The sequence below is a fragment of the Bos indicus x Bos taurus genome, chromosome 21 (genome assembly GCF_003369695.1).
Source record: "Bos indicus x Bos taurus breed Angus x Brahman F1 hybrid chromosome 21, Bos_hybrid_MaternalHap_v2.0, whole genome shotgun sequence".
NCBI classification, from domain to species: Eukaryota; Metazoa; Chordata; class Mammalia; order Artiodactyla; family Bovidae; genus Bos; species Bos indicus x Bos taurus.
Genome location: NC_040096.1, coordinates 66,668,636 through 66,685,089, shown reverse-complemented (window position 1 = coordinate 66,685,089; position 16,454 = coordinate 66,668,636).

Sequence of the window (16,454 nt, the reverse complement as noted above, 5' to 3'; positions counted from 1 at the left end):
CTTACAAAAAGGCACAGACATCAGGGGCCGATCCAGACCTGTGCTTTATGGCCCTACCACCACAGCTGTCACCCAGAAGTCAGAGCTTGTTCCTGTCTGATCACCCACACCATGAAGCAGGTGACCAGGCAGTGGGGCTTAGGTCCAGCTACTGCCAACATACATGTCTGCCAGAGTCTGCTTGGCCCCTACTGCCCTAATCTCCTTGGAAAGATTACCCCCAAGGCTTGCATGGATATGGTCAATTGGTAAAACCTTATGTCCAACGGAATCCTAGCTGCAAGAGAGTCTGGGAAATGCAGGCTCTTTATTTTTTAGTGTTCCTACCCCTGCAAATAGATAATGAGTTAAATGAGGGTTGAAAGAAGCTATGTATCCAGTAAAATATACTTTTATACTTAACTATATTTTTCTTTTATAGAGTTTAAATTAAAATAAGTTGTTTAAGGGTGAAGACACTCCAATGATAAGATGTTAGGATTCCTGGCTTTCACCAGTTTCTTCTTCTTGAAGAACAAGACCCCAGTGCATCAGGTGATGAGGCATTAACATAATTCAAAATATACAAAAAGCTTGCTGGGTAACGGGGCGCCCTCAGGAGCAGTACTGGGAAGGGAGAGCTGGCTGACTGCAGAGAGAGTGGATTTGACCCAGGGAGCTCTGCTGATAGGGGAAACCTTGAATGATACTACTTAGTGATAAAGATAATCAAAACAGGTAGCTCTATATCTCTTCCTAATTATAAAGGAGTTTTTTTTTTTTTTTTTAAGAGCAGATGCCAACAACTCTCTTCCGGGGGCAATGCCTTCTTGTCAGTTTGGTGATGGACAGAAAGTGTCCCCTGGGCGCACCTTGCTCAGAGTAGGAGCCCCACCACGTGCCCTGGAAGCCCAAGGTTTCGTATCTCTAGCTCCTGGAACAAAGCTCAGCACAGAGCTGGGACTGTGAATATTTACTGAGTGAACAAATGCGTGATTATCCCTAATTGATAGCTGAGGAAACCAAGTCTCGGAGAGATTGCATACCTCACTGAAAACGACAGGGCTGGGTGGTGGTGCAGGCAGGACTCCCAGCTGGGGATCAGGAGTCCACAGCGCTGAGGCTACCGGAATGACTGGGTTGATTTCTCCGTGAGAGGGTAATATTTTGAAGTAAGGCAGTCCTTGATTTGCAAGGTAGCGTGGGACTCTAGAAATGACTGCCCAAGTTAAAAACATGCAGAACCACCTTAGTCAGTGGGTGGGGGAGGTTTGCAGGATACCACTAATACGCTAAAAACCACTGACGTGTACACTTTAAAATGGTTAAGGTGGTGAATTTTGTGTTATGTGAACTTTGTCCCAATAGAAATTGTTTAATGAACAAGTGGTAGAAAAAAAAAAATCAGTGGGGAAAGTGTGATTGTTTTATGACCTTCAAACCTTAACAATTTTCTTCTTGGTTATAACTGCATAGGGAAATAAAAAATAGTACAACTAACATTTATCTAGTACATTCTAACTTAAAACACTAGAAGCACTGAGAATTAGAGTGCTCTATTTCTTTGTACAAAGGTCACACAGATACTAAAACTGGAAAGATAGAGAAGGTGAGCGCAGTTTTGCACGAGAGTGACACAAATTCATGAAGTGGTCTGACTTTTTACAACAGTGTGAGTGGAGTTAATGCCACAGAACTGTATACTTGGATGTGGATTTTATAGTATGTCTTTAACCACAATTTTAAGGAAAACTTATCAGGAGTAGTTTGAACAGTGCCTGCCCTCTCCTCATTGTATAACTGACCATAGGGAACAGGCACTTTTCTCTGCCATGGTGAACTGTCATTGTCCGTTCTAGATCCGGACCGGCCTCCGACATGGCCTTTGCATGCTCAACCATTTGAAACATCTCTGACTTCCTTTACCACGAAGGTTTTTGTTAGCACCACTTCCTCAGAGCCTTCCTCCTTCTCATCACTCACCAGGTTCCTCAGCTGACACTTCTGGCCCTGGAGCAGCAGCGGAATCCACATCTCCCACCAGTTCTTTCTTCTAGAATTGTCACACGCATGCTAACTCACTTCCTCCTCGACCCAGAGATTGAACCCGCATCGCTTGCGTCTCCTGCATTGGCAGGCAGGTTCCTTACCACTAGTACCACCTGGGAAAACGGGCTCACTCCAATCTGACTTTGAGCATTATGAGCAGTTTTGGTACCTTTCCTGCACTTCCACCTTTTAGCCAACTCCCTGTGTCAGTGATACAGTTTAAAAAAATTATTTATTTTACTTTATATATTTTTAGGTCAGGTCTTAGTTGCTGCAGGTGGGATGTTCGGTCTTCACGGGAGCATGTGAGTCCTTTAGGGCAAGCAGCTCTTCGTTGTGAGATCTAGTTCCGCACCCAGGGATTAAACCCAGGCCCCTTTGCATTGCGGAGCACACAGTCTTAGCCACTGGACCACCCTGGAGGTTCCTCCGTTGATACATTTTTGTAACACGTTAAGTGGGTTTATCACAGGAGGCAACACAACTGCACACTTTGCTGGCTGTAGGAACTGAGTGGCAGCTCTGCAGCGGGCAAGACTTTGAAAGCAGCGCCATGAGGGGTTGGCACAGGCCAAATAGCCCGCAGCGCAGTTCGTACTTGAGGCAAGTCACTCTCCTTAACACACCGAGGTGACTGATATCCGAGCCCTGCAGGGACTGCTGTTATTTTACTGGCCCACAGTAACTAAGCTCTGTGCCTGTCGGAGCTGTGTAAGCAGGGACCGCCTACCTTGTCGCTTTCCTTCCCTCTTCCTGCTCCTTCGCCCCCTGTAAGTAGGAGCCAGCCTGGGCCCCTTGCCGCAGGACTGAAAGCGGAAGGTGCCTGTGGGTCTTTCAGACTTTGGATTTTCCCCTAAGTCCCAGACAACAAGGATGTAAGGAAGAGGAAGGAAGAACTGGAGTCTCCCTTGTGGGCAAAGTGTCCTGGAGAAGCGGTGGGTGATGAGGTATCCTGGGCTGCGGGGAGAGGTAGGGGAGGGGGTCCCGGGCCTGCTGCCCACCGGCCCCCAGAGAGCAATGCAGGGGGGGTGCGCTCAGGTGCAGGACCCCCGACAGGCTCACCAAAGCAGCCCTCGAGGCTGGGGGCAGCAGACATGGGATCCAGGGGCTGCAGGGACTGGTGTGGGTGGGTGAGGAGTGGCCAGCAGGTCTCATCCCCCCCGCCCAGGCCCTGTTCCTGCGGAAGTCCTGACTCAGGAAGGTGCGGAGCTCTGGAACGGACTCCTGTGATGTGCCACCCCGTGGAATCGTGGGATGGGAACTGGGGTCAGAAATTAGGCTGTTACAGAAAGCGGAGCTGGTGGAATGGCCCACACACACATTTTTGGCTGGGGAGTCATGCCTCTGACAAGCACGGCTGTGCCCCGTCCTGAGCTAGCCTGACCTGATGGCTTTATCTGACGTCCACATTAGTGAGATAGCTTATTATCACTGCAGTTTGAAGACAGGGCAATAGTCGAAGGCAGAAGTAACCTGCTAAAGATCTCATAGATAGCAAGATGCATAGGACGAGCTCAAACTCAGGTGATACTGCACATGTCTAAAGCCTTTTAACCATCAAGACGGTGTAGGCCATCTCCCCCACCCCCCAGTCTCCAATGTAGCACCAAGCACAGAGGGGCTGCCATTGCTCCCTCTCTCTCCCAAATATCCCCCAGCAGCCACTCTCTGAGCCTCCACTTTCCATCTGTAAAATGGTGGCCACTGGCCTAGAGTGACAACATGGTCATCCAAATATCTGCTCGGAGGGTTAAGCATCCTATTGTTCACTTTGACAAAAGAGTTTCCTCCTTTACTTCAAGGGATGGAACCATTTTACAGCCCCCTGCCCCAGATTTCCAGCAGGACTCCTAATCTGGTGAGGTGCAGAGCAGAGGGCGTGGTGTCCTGCTAGGTGGGACTTTGTCGAACCTCAGTGCAACGGTCTGTTTTCAGCATGAAGGCAGACTGGACATGTCCACAATTTTATTGACAAGATAAACCCCAATTTTGCCCTCAAAGTGACAGGACGTAGTGTTTCATCAGGAAACACGTACTACTTCCTTGACCCCAGTAGACGCTGGAATCCTCTGCTCTGCCAGTTGGCCTTCTTTAAGTCTGACAATTGCCGTTTCTCTATCCTAAGCGATTTTGTATGTATTTTCTAAGTTGAGCAAGAAGGGGCCGTGGTTAAGCCATTTAAGCTCTCTCTACGTCTGTTCGTCGCCCATGAGGACAGGAGACAGTGTTTAGAAGCACGTTGCCCAGTATTGTCTGGAGAAGCTGCACCGCAGCCTGGAGGGTGGGGGGTGGTTGTACGTTGAAAATGGGATCAAGTGAGGCTGGGAATCCCTATGCTAAACAAAGCTTAAGGACAGGACTTTTCCGCAGAATGTGAGATTTTTGCAAAAGCCACGTGACTCTCCAGGGGGTGGGAAGGTGTGGTGTTCCCCAAATTACCTGGCTATGGCATGTTTCAGTGGAACACTGAGATCGAGCCAGTGTGGGGCTAGAGACCTACAGGCGATGCACGGAGCCACCAGCACAGAGCAGACCCAGGCGCTCAGTAAACCGGGGCCGTGAGTTTTACACAGCTCGCAACCAGCGGCTCTGCTGATAGTCCTCACTTCGGCCAGATGAAGGACTCCACAGACATCCGCCTGCCTTGCTCTCAGGCTTGTTGAAAGATACCTTTCTCCCGCTACTAAGCTGCCTTTGGAGGGGTTTGGAATGTGAGGCTGGCATGGCAGGGGGTGGTGAGCAAGTTCTGGTTCTGATAGGATCCTGGTGCTGCCACTACCAGCTGAGTGACCTTGGGTGAGTCCCCTAACTTCTCTGTGCCATCTTCCCCTTCCTTACATGAAGATAATGAACCTAACTGCCCCAGCAGCTCTGTGAGGAATACACGAGATAAGGCGGTAAAGCTGCCAGAACAGTGAGAGGTCACTCACAGCAGCTCTTGTTAATGCTACTGTTATTAGTAATAATGATAGCAGCGCTGGAGCCCAGTCTGCACTGAGCCCTGATCCCAGGTCTGGGAGGAATGTAGGACCTTCTGGGCACAGATCTGTTTAGTTTTGAAGCATATACATATAGGTTTCCCTTACTGAAAAGCTAAGACCAGATATCTTGTTTAAATTGCATGTTTATTTTTTCAGCTTTCAAAAAAATGTGGTAAAATATACATAAAACTGGGACTTCCCAGGTGGCGCTAGTGGTAAAGAATCCACCTGCCCATGCAGGTAGACATAAGAGACACAGGTTCGATCCCTGGGTCGGGAAGATCCCCTGGAGGAGGGCACAGCAACCCACTCCAGTGTTCTCGCCCGGAGAATCCCATGGTCAGAGGAGCCTGGTGGGTTGCAGTCCACAGGGTCGCAGAGTTGGACACGACTGAAATGACTCCACATGCACGCACTCATACATAAAATTGAAGCATTTTAAGTGTACAATTGGTGGCAACCATCACTACTGCTGCTGCTGCTAAGTCGCATCAGTCGTGTCCGACCATGTCCAAACAGAAACTTTCTACTCTAAACAATAACTCCCTGTCACCCCAACCAGAGGCGCTGCTCTGGAAGGAATTCCTCCTTGGAGACCTCCCTTCCCCAGAACCCAGTGCCCCCTCAGCTGTCACTTGTCACACACACCAGAACGCAGCCCCCGGCAGCAGCTTCCGCCCTAGCATTTACTCAGACTTGAAGCCAAAGAGAAGTTCAGCAAGTACATGCTTCTTTAACCTCATCTCTCAATACTGCGCCTTCACAATGAAAAAGTCAGGTGGACAATCACATGTGATGCAGTATTCAGACGGGATCCTGACGCAGAAGAAACATACTGGGAAAAAAACGAAGAAACTCTGAACAAGCTGTGGACTCCAGTTAACAATAGCGTGTCTATACCGTTAAATCAATTGTAGCAAACGCACCAACCATGTAAGATGTTAGTAACAAAGGAGATACTAACGTAGATGTCAATAACAAAGGAAATTGTGCTGTGTGGTGGTGCCATGAGGAGTAACATAGGTACCCCTTTACTCTTTGCAGCAAACCGAAAATTTTTTAAGTCTGTTAACAAAGAAAGTGAGGCAGGGGCTGCTGTGATGACCGCATGGGTCACAGAGCCCCTCCTCTCGAGGGGGATCAGACCTCCTAACGCGGCGGTGGGTGGCTCTGGTTCTCTGGGGAAAGGGTCCCGGGGTGGCCATGCCTAGTCTGCTCAGGGCCCGTCCCTCCCTTTACGGTGAAACTCGCAGCTCCCGCCCGCCCTTCCAGCATCCTGAGTGTGCTCCCAGAAGACCAGGAGCCTGGTCTTCCAGACACCGGGGCCGACGATGGAGATCAGGGGGGCACGAGGGCCAGGCGGTTCTCACCGACGAGAGCCGAGTCCCTTCTGGAGGAGCTGTATGGGCTCCTCCGGGTGCAGGAGCCACCTGGTGGAAGGCCTGAGGGCTGAGCAGGTGGACACCTGGGTCCAACCTTGGCTCCTTCGCGCCCAGGCTGTGCGGCGTCAGCACTGACGCCCCTCTACGACGCCGACCCCATACTGCTGCTACTAAGACCTAGCAAGACGACACAAGGCGAGCAAGCGGTTCGCACCGCCACAAGCCAACTCTGGACGGCGGCCCCGGAAGTCAGACAAGGACAGCGGGCTCTGCTCAGCGCGTGATCTGCGGTCAGCTTCCCGGGCTGGTGGAACCGGGCGCCCGCTTCCCGGGGCCGCCGAGTCCCTCCTGGCCTTCGCCCAGCTTCCTAGCCGGCGGCGCGTTCCACGCACCCCGCCTCCTCTGGCCTGGGGGCAGCCCTGGGCCCGTCTCACAGGTGAGGGCACTGAAGGCCGGACCACGTTTCCGGCGGGCTCCTTGTTCAGTCAGCGTTGGGACTTGCCCACGGCGGCGGCGTGCGGACGCCTGGACCACCCCCCGTCCCCACCCGCCCCCCGGCAGCCCGCGGGCTTCGCCAGCAGGAAGCCCGTTTTGACTCCAGATCGCTCTAAGCCCTTTACCCCGGTAGCGGCCGCTGCGGTCACGTGCCCCGCGGAGACCGGACGCCCTGGGATTGGCCTCTCCCTGCCAGGGGGGCGGGAATCTCTCTCCGAGATCTCCGACTTTTGCGTGAATCTCGCTTGCTCGCGAGACTGCTGTCCAATTGGTGGCTTTAAGCCCCACAATGCATCGGGCGGGGCGGACGTGTGTCTTCGCGCGCCGCTGGCGTCATCTTTCCGAGCCCGCCTGCGGTTTGCGGTCCTCACCCGGAAACCTTGGTTCGGCTCACTTGTTTCTGGCGAATGGGACGAGTTTCTCAAAACTTACGGGTCTTCCGTGGCCGTCCCTGCCCTGGCCCTAAAGGCCTTGTTCCCGCGACCTTCTCCGAAGCCTTGGGTTCCACCCTCGGTTTTGTCTTAGGCCTGGCTCGCGCTCCAAGCCCTGATTTGAGATTCCTCGTTCCATCTAGACTAGGGATACTTAAGCCGGGGTCTTTGACTGGCCTTTCTGGGATCCCCTTCAGATTATATGCAGGATAGGCCGTGTAGGAAATGGCAGTCCACTCCAGTATTCCTGCCTGGAGAATCTCATGGGCAGAGGAGCCCGGTGGGCTACAGTCCATGAGGTCGCAAAGAGTCGGACACGACTGAGCGACTAACACGCAGGCCGTGTAGGAGCTCCTGCGGATTGTTGGTGGGGAGGCCTTCATTAGGTTTATGTGCTAAGAACCCTCGAAGGACTAATGGGGCCCCACTTAGTCCATCCGTTGGCTTCTTTTTTTTCTTTTCTCAGCATAGAATCTGGCACAGATGTTCAGAGGTGCTTATTAGAGGGAAGAGACTATTCTAACGTTATTTCTCCCAGTTACCCTGTGCACACGCCTGTCTACTCCAAAGGAACACTTGGTATTACCTGTACACAACTTTTGATTGCACAACTGCCTGGGGGAGTCAGGCTCTTCTTTCTGGCGGATGGTTCAACCGTTCATTCTTCCACCCGACTTTGAGCTTGTAAACCAGCCAGTCGAGGGGTGGAGCACAGCGCCAGACCCTGGAGGCACAGTGGTGAACAAGACGGGCTCAGGCTCTGTACCCATTGAGCTCACGGTCTATGGGAGATACATTGAGCTAAGACCTGAGGGACAGGTCGTGGGTGCCTCTGGCTGGGTCACCAGGGAGATCTGAGACTGAAAGATAAATAGCTAATAGCCGAGTCAGGGTAGAGAGGGGAGCAGCATGGGTAAGATTCCAGCTGTCACAGGAGGAGAGGAGAGAAGGTGGCAGGGCCAGCGTTTTGACCCTTGGAGGATTGCTGGGAACGTGCGGACGGATGAGAGGACGGTGCAAAACCGGGGGTGCTCTCATAGGAAGAGCTGGCTGGCTGTTTTATGTGAGCGGTTCAAGGGCAGGAGGGAGTTGGGCAGACTGAGGTGGTAAAGGGAACAGCTGAACAAAGGCTGGTTGTGGAAATCTGAACATTGGCAGGAGCCTCTCTGGGCCTCAGTTTGCCCATCTGTAAAGTGTGGGGGCTGGACCCATCATTAAGGTCCTCCTACCTGTGATTCAAATTGAGCAACACTTGAGTTAGGTGAGGATTTAGAAGTGATTACAGCGGGGAAAGAGAAGGAAGGGAGGCAGGAGAGAGTGACACAGACACAAAGGGAACACTGGGAAGAGTGGGACTCAGCGGCTTGCTCGGTCAGAGAGCCGGCCCTAGGTTCAGACCCTCAGTCATCCAGCTGTGGGACCTTGGGCAGGTCACTCCAAATCCCAAGGGATCGAGTTTTGTCTTTATAGTTTGGGAATGGTAATAATAAAAATTCTGGGTGACACTGTCTTTGGGTTTTAGGGGAGGCCAGAGCCAGAGCCAACTCTGAGTAAAACAGCATTGATTTACAAACATTAAAGATAATCTCTGGAAAAACAAGCAGACTTGTCTTGGGGAGTGGAACTGGGTGAATGGATGGTTTGGGGCAGGGAGGGCACAGAGGGTTGGAAGGAGAGGGTTTTTTGTTTTTTACTGCTTTTCATTTTGAATTTTGAACAACATGGCAAGTCAGAGAGTGATGCCAGGCCTTGGTGTTTCTGCACTGGTCCCAGCTGGGCACACACCAGACTTGAAGGCAGAGGGAGCATTAGCAAGAGCACATTCTGGATACCTGGACACCTGAGTTCTGATTGGGGGTCTCCCACCAATATACCTTGGATTTATTTTCTTAAGCCTGGTGTGCTGCAGTCCCTGGGGTCTCAGAGTCGGACACGACTGAGCGATTGAACAACAACAAATTGATAAATTTGGAGACAGTGAGGGCTTTATAGAGGGTAAAGCAAGATCTTAGGGCCCTGCTGGCCTGCATTTGGATTCAGAGTCTGTTAGTGACTAGCTGGTGAGCTTGGCTCAATCACTTAATTCCTCCGAATCTCAGTGTTCTCATCTGAAAAGTGGGGATTAAGAACACTAACCTAATTGTTGTGAAAATTCGATAAGATGCTGTGTGCAGAGGGACAGTCCAGCATGTTGTAGGCGCTCAGTAAGAATTACTTCTGGGTGGGGGAGGGACAGACTGGGAGCTTGGGGTTAAGATGCAAACTATTACATATAGAATGAATAAACAACAAGGTCCCACTGTATAGCACAAGGAATTATATCCAACATCCTGTGATAAACCATAATGGAAAAGAATATAAAAAAGAATATAACTGAAGCACAATACAGCAGAAATTAACACAAGATTATGAATCAACTATACTTTAATTTAAAAAATTAAAAAAAAAAATTCCGTTCTCCCCTTCCAGCTTAGAAGAGCCAACCATGACCTGGACTAGGCTGGAGAAACATAACCGAGTTAATGTTTTTGTCCATCTCACAAGAGCTTAATTTCATTTAAAGGGTATGATGCTGGGAGAATGCATCAAGAAGCAGAGTGTTCAGTTTACAGCACAACCTGACCAGCAATTATGTAGAAACAGTTTAGCATGAGGAGGCTCAGGCATCCCATATGCCAGCTGCTGCTGCTGCTAAGTCGCTTCAGTCCTGTCCGACTCTGTGCGACCCCATAGACGGCAGCCCACCAGGCTCCCCGGTCCCTGGGATTCTCCAGGCAAGAACACTGGAGTGGGTTGCCATTTCCTTCTCCATATGCCAGAGGGTGGGGAAATCTCTGTGGGTGCTTCTGGCGCCCTCTAGTGGTGAGGAGGGAGACTGCGGGTCAGCGTAATGGCCTGAGAGGCAGCGGGACCGCCTGACTCCAAATGTTGCATTGATAGGTGACACACGATTTAAAAAAAATCAGGAACGTACACGTGTGAGATCAGTGCACGTATTTCAGAAATATATAGGCTCTTGGCATATTTAATTTTTGCAATACTGACATTATATATAGTGTATGGTATAATATATATTGCTGTTCAGTCGCTGAGTTGTGTCCTACTCTTTGGGACTCCGTGGACTGCAGCACGCCAGGCTTCCCTGTCCTTCACTATCTCTAGGAGCTTGCTCAAACTCATGTCCATTGAGTCGGTGATGTTATCTAACCATCTCATCCCCCTTCTCCTCTTGTCCTCAAACTTTCCCAGTACAGGGGTCTTTTCCAATGAGTTGACTCTTTGTATCAGGTTGCCATAGACATATATATTTTCATTATATATAACATATAGATTCATAATACATATGAATTTGAGCAAACTCTGGGAGACAGTGGAGGACACAGGAGCCTGGTGCGCTGCAGTCCATGAAGTCGCAAAGAATCGGATATGATTTAGTGACTGGACAACAGTATTATATGTATATATATAAATAAATATATATGTTATAGTGTGGGATGCCATATATGTGTATGCATATAATGTGATGCTATTATGCAAACTGTTTTGGACCTTGCTTGTTTCATCTAAACATATGTTTTGAATAACTTTCCATGTGAGAACATACAGTTTTAACACATTGTCCATTTTTAAAAACTGTTATGGAACTGTTGAAAGCATAAAATATATTCATCTTAGGCCTGTGGCTCGATATATCTTCGCGTGTGCACACTCCGAATGCATTCCTTTTTCCAACAGATGAAAAATGATAATAATCATAATAGTACCCTGAATATGTTCCAGGCACTACTGTAAGTGCTTGGAGAGCTTTCATTACAGTTTACATACTGTTCTGTTCTACAGATGGTTAAGGATAAACAGAGCCGACATCAGCTAAAGCGGTGAAAACAGATATCATTCAGTCACTACAGACTGCAGGGGAAAAGCTGAGTTCTGCTCTGACTTGTGCAGAGGTGACAGGTGTTTTAAAGAGAGGATGAGCGAGTCAGAAGGGACGTGTGGAGGGTGGGGGTTCAAGTGAAAAATCACCAAGGCTGGGTGAGTGCAGATCAGACAGGGCGGCTGGGTCAGAATTCTACCTCCATGGGAGCTGTATCCTTCCTTCTGAGTCCATTTCAAGGGAACGACTTTCAGGTCCTTGAGAAAGACACTCCTGGGCTGTAGGAGGTACCTATCCGCCTCAAAGGGGCAGAGGAAGGCTCACAACTGCAAGCCCTTCTTAGTAAACGCTCTAGAAGGGAAGTCAGGGCCTGTGGTCAGGGGTCGGCTGGAACAAATGGAAAATTCTCCTAGGGCAGTCCCCTGGCTTTCTCAGGCGGGTGTTTTAATGGGGAGGGGGGGTCCTGGGGTCCTCCTAGGGACACAGCCTCGTGCCACAGGAACCAGGCTGGAGTTTCGTCATCTCTTCGTGCCCGGGTTTGGACGGAGCCGCTATGTGCCAGGAGCTCTAAGTTCTCAGGATGCACCTTTATTTATGAAATAAGTTCTCTGTGGCTTCCCCCACTCTTCACTGTAGAGACCGAGGCTACTGTGACCATCTCAGGCTCACAGCCATCGTTCTCCTGTGCCAGTGTTACTGGTGGCAGAGTGCCTAGATGCTGACTTGCAGTGTGGAAGGCATGACATTTAAAAGATGTTTTACAGGTTTTTTTGGGATGTGAATCACTTTTAAAGTCTTTCTTGAATTTGTTACAATATTGCTTCTGTTTTATGTTTTGTTTGTTTTTTTTTTTGGCTAGGAGACATGTGAGCTCTTACTGCCCTGACCAGGTGAAGGTACCCCCTGCATTGGAAGGTGAAGTCTTTTTTTTAAAAATCTACTTATTTATTTATTTATTTCTGACTCCTTATTGCCAAATTCAGACTTAAATTGAAGAAAGTAGGGAAAACCACTAGACCATTCAGGTATGACCTAAATCAAATCCCTTATGATTATACAGTGGAAGTGAGAAATAGATTTAAGGGCCTAGATCTGATAGATAGAGTGCCTGATGAACTATGGAATGAGGTCTGTGACATTGTACAGGAGCCAGGGATCAAGACCATCCCCATGGAAAAGAAATGCAAAAAAGCAAAATGGCTGTCTGGGGAGGCCTTACAAATAGCTGTGAAAAGAAGAGAAGCAAAAAGCAAAGGAGAAAAGGAAAGATATAAGCATCTGAATGCAGAGTTCCAAAGAATAGCAAGAAGAGATAAGAAAACCTTCTTCAGCAATCAATGCAAAGAAATAGAGGAAAACAACAGAACGGGAAAGACTAGAGATCTCTTCAAGAAAATTAGAGATACCAAGGGAACATTTCATGCAAAGATGGGCTCAATAAAGGACAGAAATGGTATGGACCTAACAGAAGCAGAAGATATTAAGAAGAGATGGCAAGAATACACAGAACTGTACGAAAAATATTTTCACAACCCAGATAATCACGATGGTGTGATCAGTGACCTAAAGCCAGACATCCTGGAATGTGAAGTCAAGTGGGCCTTGGAGAGCATCACTACGAACAAAGCTAGTGGAGGTGATGGAATTCCAGTTGAGCTTTTTCAAATCCTGAAAGATGACACTGTGAAAGTGCTGCACTCAATATGCCAGCAAATTTGGAAAACTCAGCAGTGGCCACAGGACTGGAAAAGGGCAGTTTTCATTCCAATCACAAAGAAAGGCAATGCCAAAGAATGCTCAAACTACCGCACAATTGCACTCATCTCACACGCTAGTAAAGTAATGCTCAAAATTCTCCAAGCCAGGCTTCAACAATTCGTGAACCGTGAACTTCCTGATGTTCAAGCTGGTTTTAGAAAAGGCAGAGGAACCAGAGATCAAATTGCCAACATCCGCTGGATCATGGAAAAAGCAAGAGAGTTCCAGAAAAACATCTATTTCAGCTTTATTGACTATGCCAAAGCCTTTGACTGTGTGGATCACAATAAACTGTGGAAAATTCTGAAAGAGATGGGAATACCAGACCACCTGATCTGCCTCTTGAGAAATCTGTATTCAGGTCAGGAAGCAACAGTTAGAACTGGACATGGAACAACAGACTGGTTCCAAATAGGAAAAGGAGTACGTCAAGGCTGTATATTGTCAACCTGCTTATTTAACTTCTATGCAGAGTACATTATGAGAAATGCTGGGCTGGAAGAAACACAAGCTGGAATCAAGATTACCAGGAGAGATATCAATAACCTTAGATATGCAGATGACACCACCCTTATGGCAGAAAGTGAAGAGGAACTCAAAAGCCTCTTGATGAAAGTGAAAGTGGAGAGTGAAAAAGTTGGCTTAAAGCTCAACATTCAGAAAACAAAGATCATGGCATCCGGTCCCATCACTTCATGGGAAATAGATGGGGAAACAGTGGAAACAGTGTCAGACTTTATTTTTCTGGGCTCCAAAATCACTGCAGATGGTGACTGCAGCCATGAAATTAAAAGACGCTTACTCCTTGGAAGGAAAGTTATGACCAACCTAGATAGCATATTCAAAAGCAGAGACATTACTTTGCCAACAAAGGTTCATCTAGTCAAGGCTATGGTTTTTCCTGTGGTCATGTATGGATGTGAGAGTTGGACTGTGAAGAAGGCTGAGTGCCGAAGAATTGATGCTTTTGAACTGTGGTGTTGGAGAAGACTCTTGAGAATCCCTTGGACTGCAAGGAGATCCAACCAGTCCATTCTGAAGATCAGCCCTGGGATTTCTTTGGAAGGACTGATGTTGAAGCTGAAACTCCAGTACTTTGGCCACCTCATGCGAAGAGTTGACTCATTGGAAAAGACTCTGATGCTGGGAGGGATTGGGGGCAGGAGGAGGAGGGGACGACAGAGGATGAGATGGCTGGATGGCATCACTGACTCGATGGATGTGAGTCTGAGTGAACTCTGGGAGTTGGTGATGGACAGGGAGGCCTGGTGTGCTGCGATTCATGGGGTCGCAAAGAGTCGGACAGACTGAGCGACTGAACTGAAGTGAACTGCGCTGGGTCTTCGTTGCTGCACGAAGGCTTTCTCTAGTTGCGGCGAGCAGGGGCTTCTCTCTAGTTGTGGTGCTCGGGCTTCTGCTTGTGGTAGCTTCTCTTTTTGCAGAGCGCGGGCTCTTGGGAACGTGGGCTTCAGTAGTTGTGGCGCTTGGGTTTAGTTGCCCCACTGCATGTGGGATCTTCCCGGACCAGGGATCAAACCCATGTCCCCCTGCATTGACAGGTGAATTCTTAACCACCAGACCACCAGGGAAGTTCTTACAATATTTTTAATATTTAATATTTTAAACATTACCCAACTGCCCTTCTAAAGTGTTATACAAGGTTGCATATTCATCAACAATAAACGAAAATGCTCTTTTCCTCTTCCGCTCCCCCACCGCCCCCACTGCAGTGTGAATTTCTTTCTCAGCTCTGTGGTGACCAGTGCATCCTATCAGGGTGGCTGACTTTCCATGGTTGAGCCCCCTTCCCTCTCGGAGCCCTTGTTTTCTCGCTGTGAAACGGGGCGAGGGTACGTCATAATTATAGCAGGTGCCATCTGCTGGCTTCCTCTACCTGCTTCAAATGATCATCTCTAATCCTCCCAAACACCTCCAAGGACTGAACCATTGTCTGCATTTCACGGTTGGGAGTCTGGAGGGCGAGGGAACTGGAATCGCAGCCCAACCTGCAGGCTGCAGGCCGCTTTCCTCCCTAGAGCCCAGCCTTGGAGGGCGAGCTGGAAAGCGGCCGTGGGTGGATGGGTCCTCTGGCATCGGGACGGGGGAGCGTTACGGTAATCACCTGCTTGACGTCTCTTCAGAGCTTAGAGGGATGCACCCCTAGGGAGGACCCATCGGAGGAAACCGATTCCTTTTCCTCCTTTATAGTGACAGAAGGGCCAGCTTCCTCTTGTCAATTCTGGGTCATCACCTGTAGTGTCCTTGAAAGAGTAGGTTTCATGGAGAGTTAATTCTATTGTTGTTGTTCAGTCGCTCAGTTGTGTCTGACTCTTTGTGACCCTGTGGACAGCAGTACACCAGGCTTCCCTTTCACCATCTCCTGTAGTTCGTTCAAATTCATGTGCATTGAGTCAGTGATGCCATCCAACCATCTCATCCTCTGTCGTCCCCTTCTCCTCCCGCCTTCTATCTTCCCCAGCATCAGGGTCTTTTCAAATGAGTTGGCTCTTGGCATCAGGTGGCCAAAGTATTGGAGCTTCAGCTTCAGCCCTTCCAATGAATATTCAGGGTTGATTTCCTTTAGGATGGACTGGTTTGACCTCCTTGCAGTCCAAGGGACTCTCAAGAGTCTTCTCCAACAGCACTGTTCAAAGGCATTAATTCTTTGGAGCTCAGCCTTCTTTATGGTCCAGCTTTCACATCCATACATGTCTACTAGAAAACCCATAGCTTTGACTATATGGACCTTTGTCGGCAAAGTGATGTCTCTGCTTTTTAATACACTGTCTAGGTTTGTCATAGCTTTTTTTCCCAAGGAGCAAGCGTCTTTTAATTTCATGGCTGCAGTCAACATCCACAGCGATTTGGAGCCCAAGAAACTAAATCACAAAACCTCACTCCTGGAGGAGGGGGCAAGCAGGTGGGGGGAGGTGGGGCCCCCGTGCTTCCAGAGAGAATCACAGCACTGCCCTCACTTTCAGTACAGCCTCATTTCACACTCAGGATTCACTGAGAAAATCCAGGAGGTCAGAGAGCACCTCCGTCATCTACTTGCCCCAAAGCTGTGCCTCTATGTTAATTTCTCCCTCTCTTCCTTCTCTCAGCGCTGCGTCTCCTTGCGTGCATGCGTGTGTGCTCAGTCACTCCAGTTGTGTCCGACTGCGCATCCCCATGGACCGTAGCCCACCAGGCTCCTCTGTCCATGGGATTCTCCAGGCAAGAATACTGGAGTGGGTTTCCATGCTCTCCTTCAGGGGATCTTTGTGACCCTGGGATCAAACCCGTCTCTTACGTCTCCTGCATGGTTCCTGCATCTCCACCGTGGTAGGTGGGTTCTTCACCACTCATGCCACTTGGAAGCCCCTGAGCCCTCTTGCTGCCCCTCTTTCTGGCAGGCCTGCCGTGTCTGGTCAAGGGCCCGGGTGGGCAGGGGCGGGTGACAGACGAGAGCAGTGTTTGGATTCCTGTCGCCTGGATGAGGTTCCAGCTCCGCTCTGCTCAG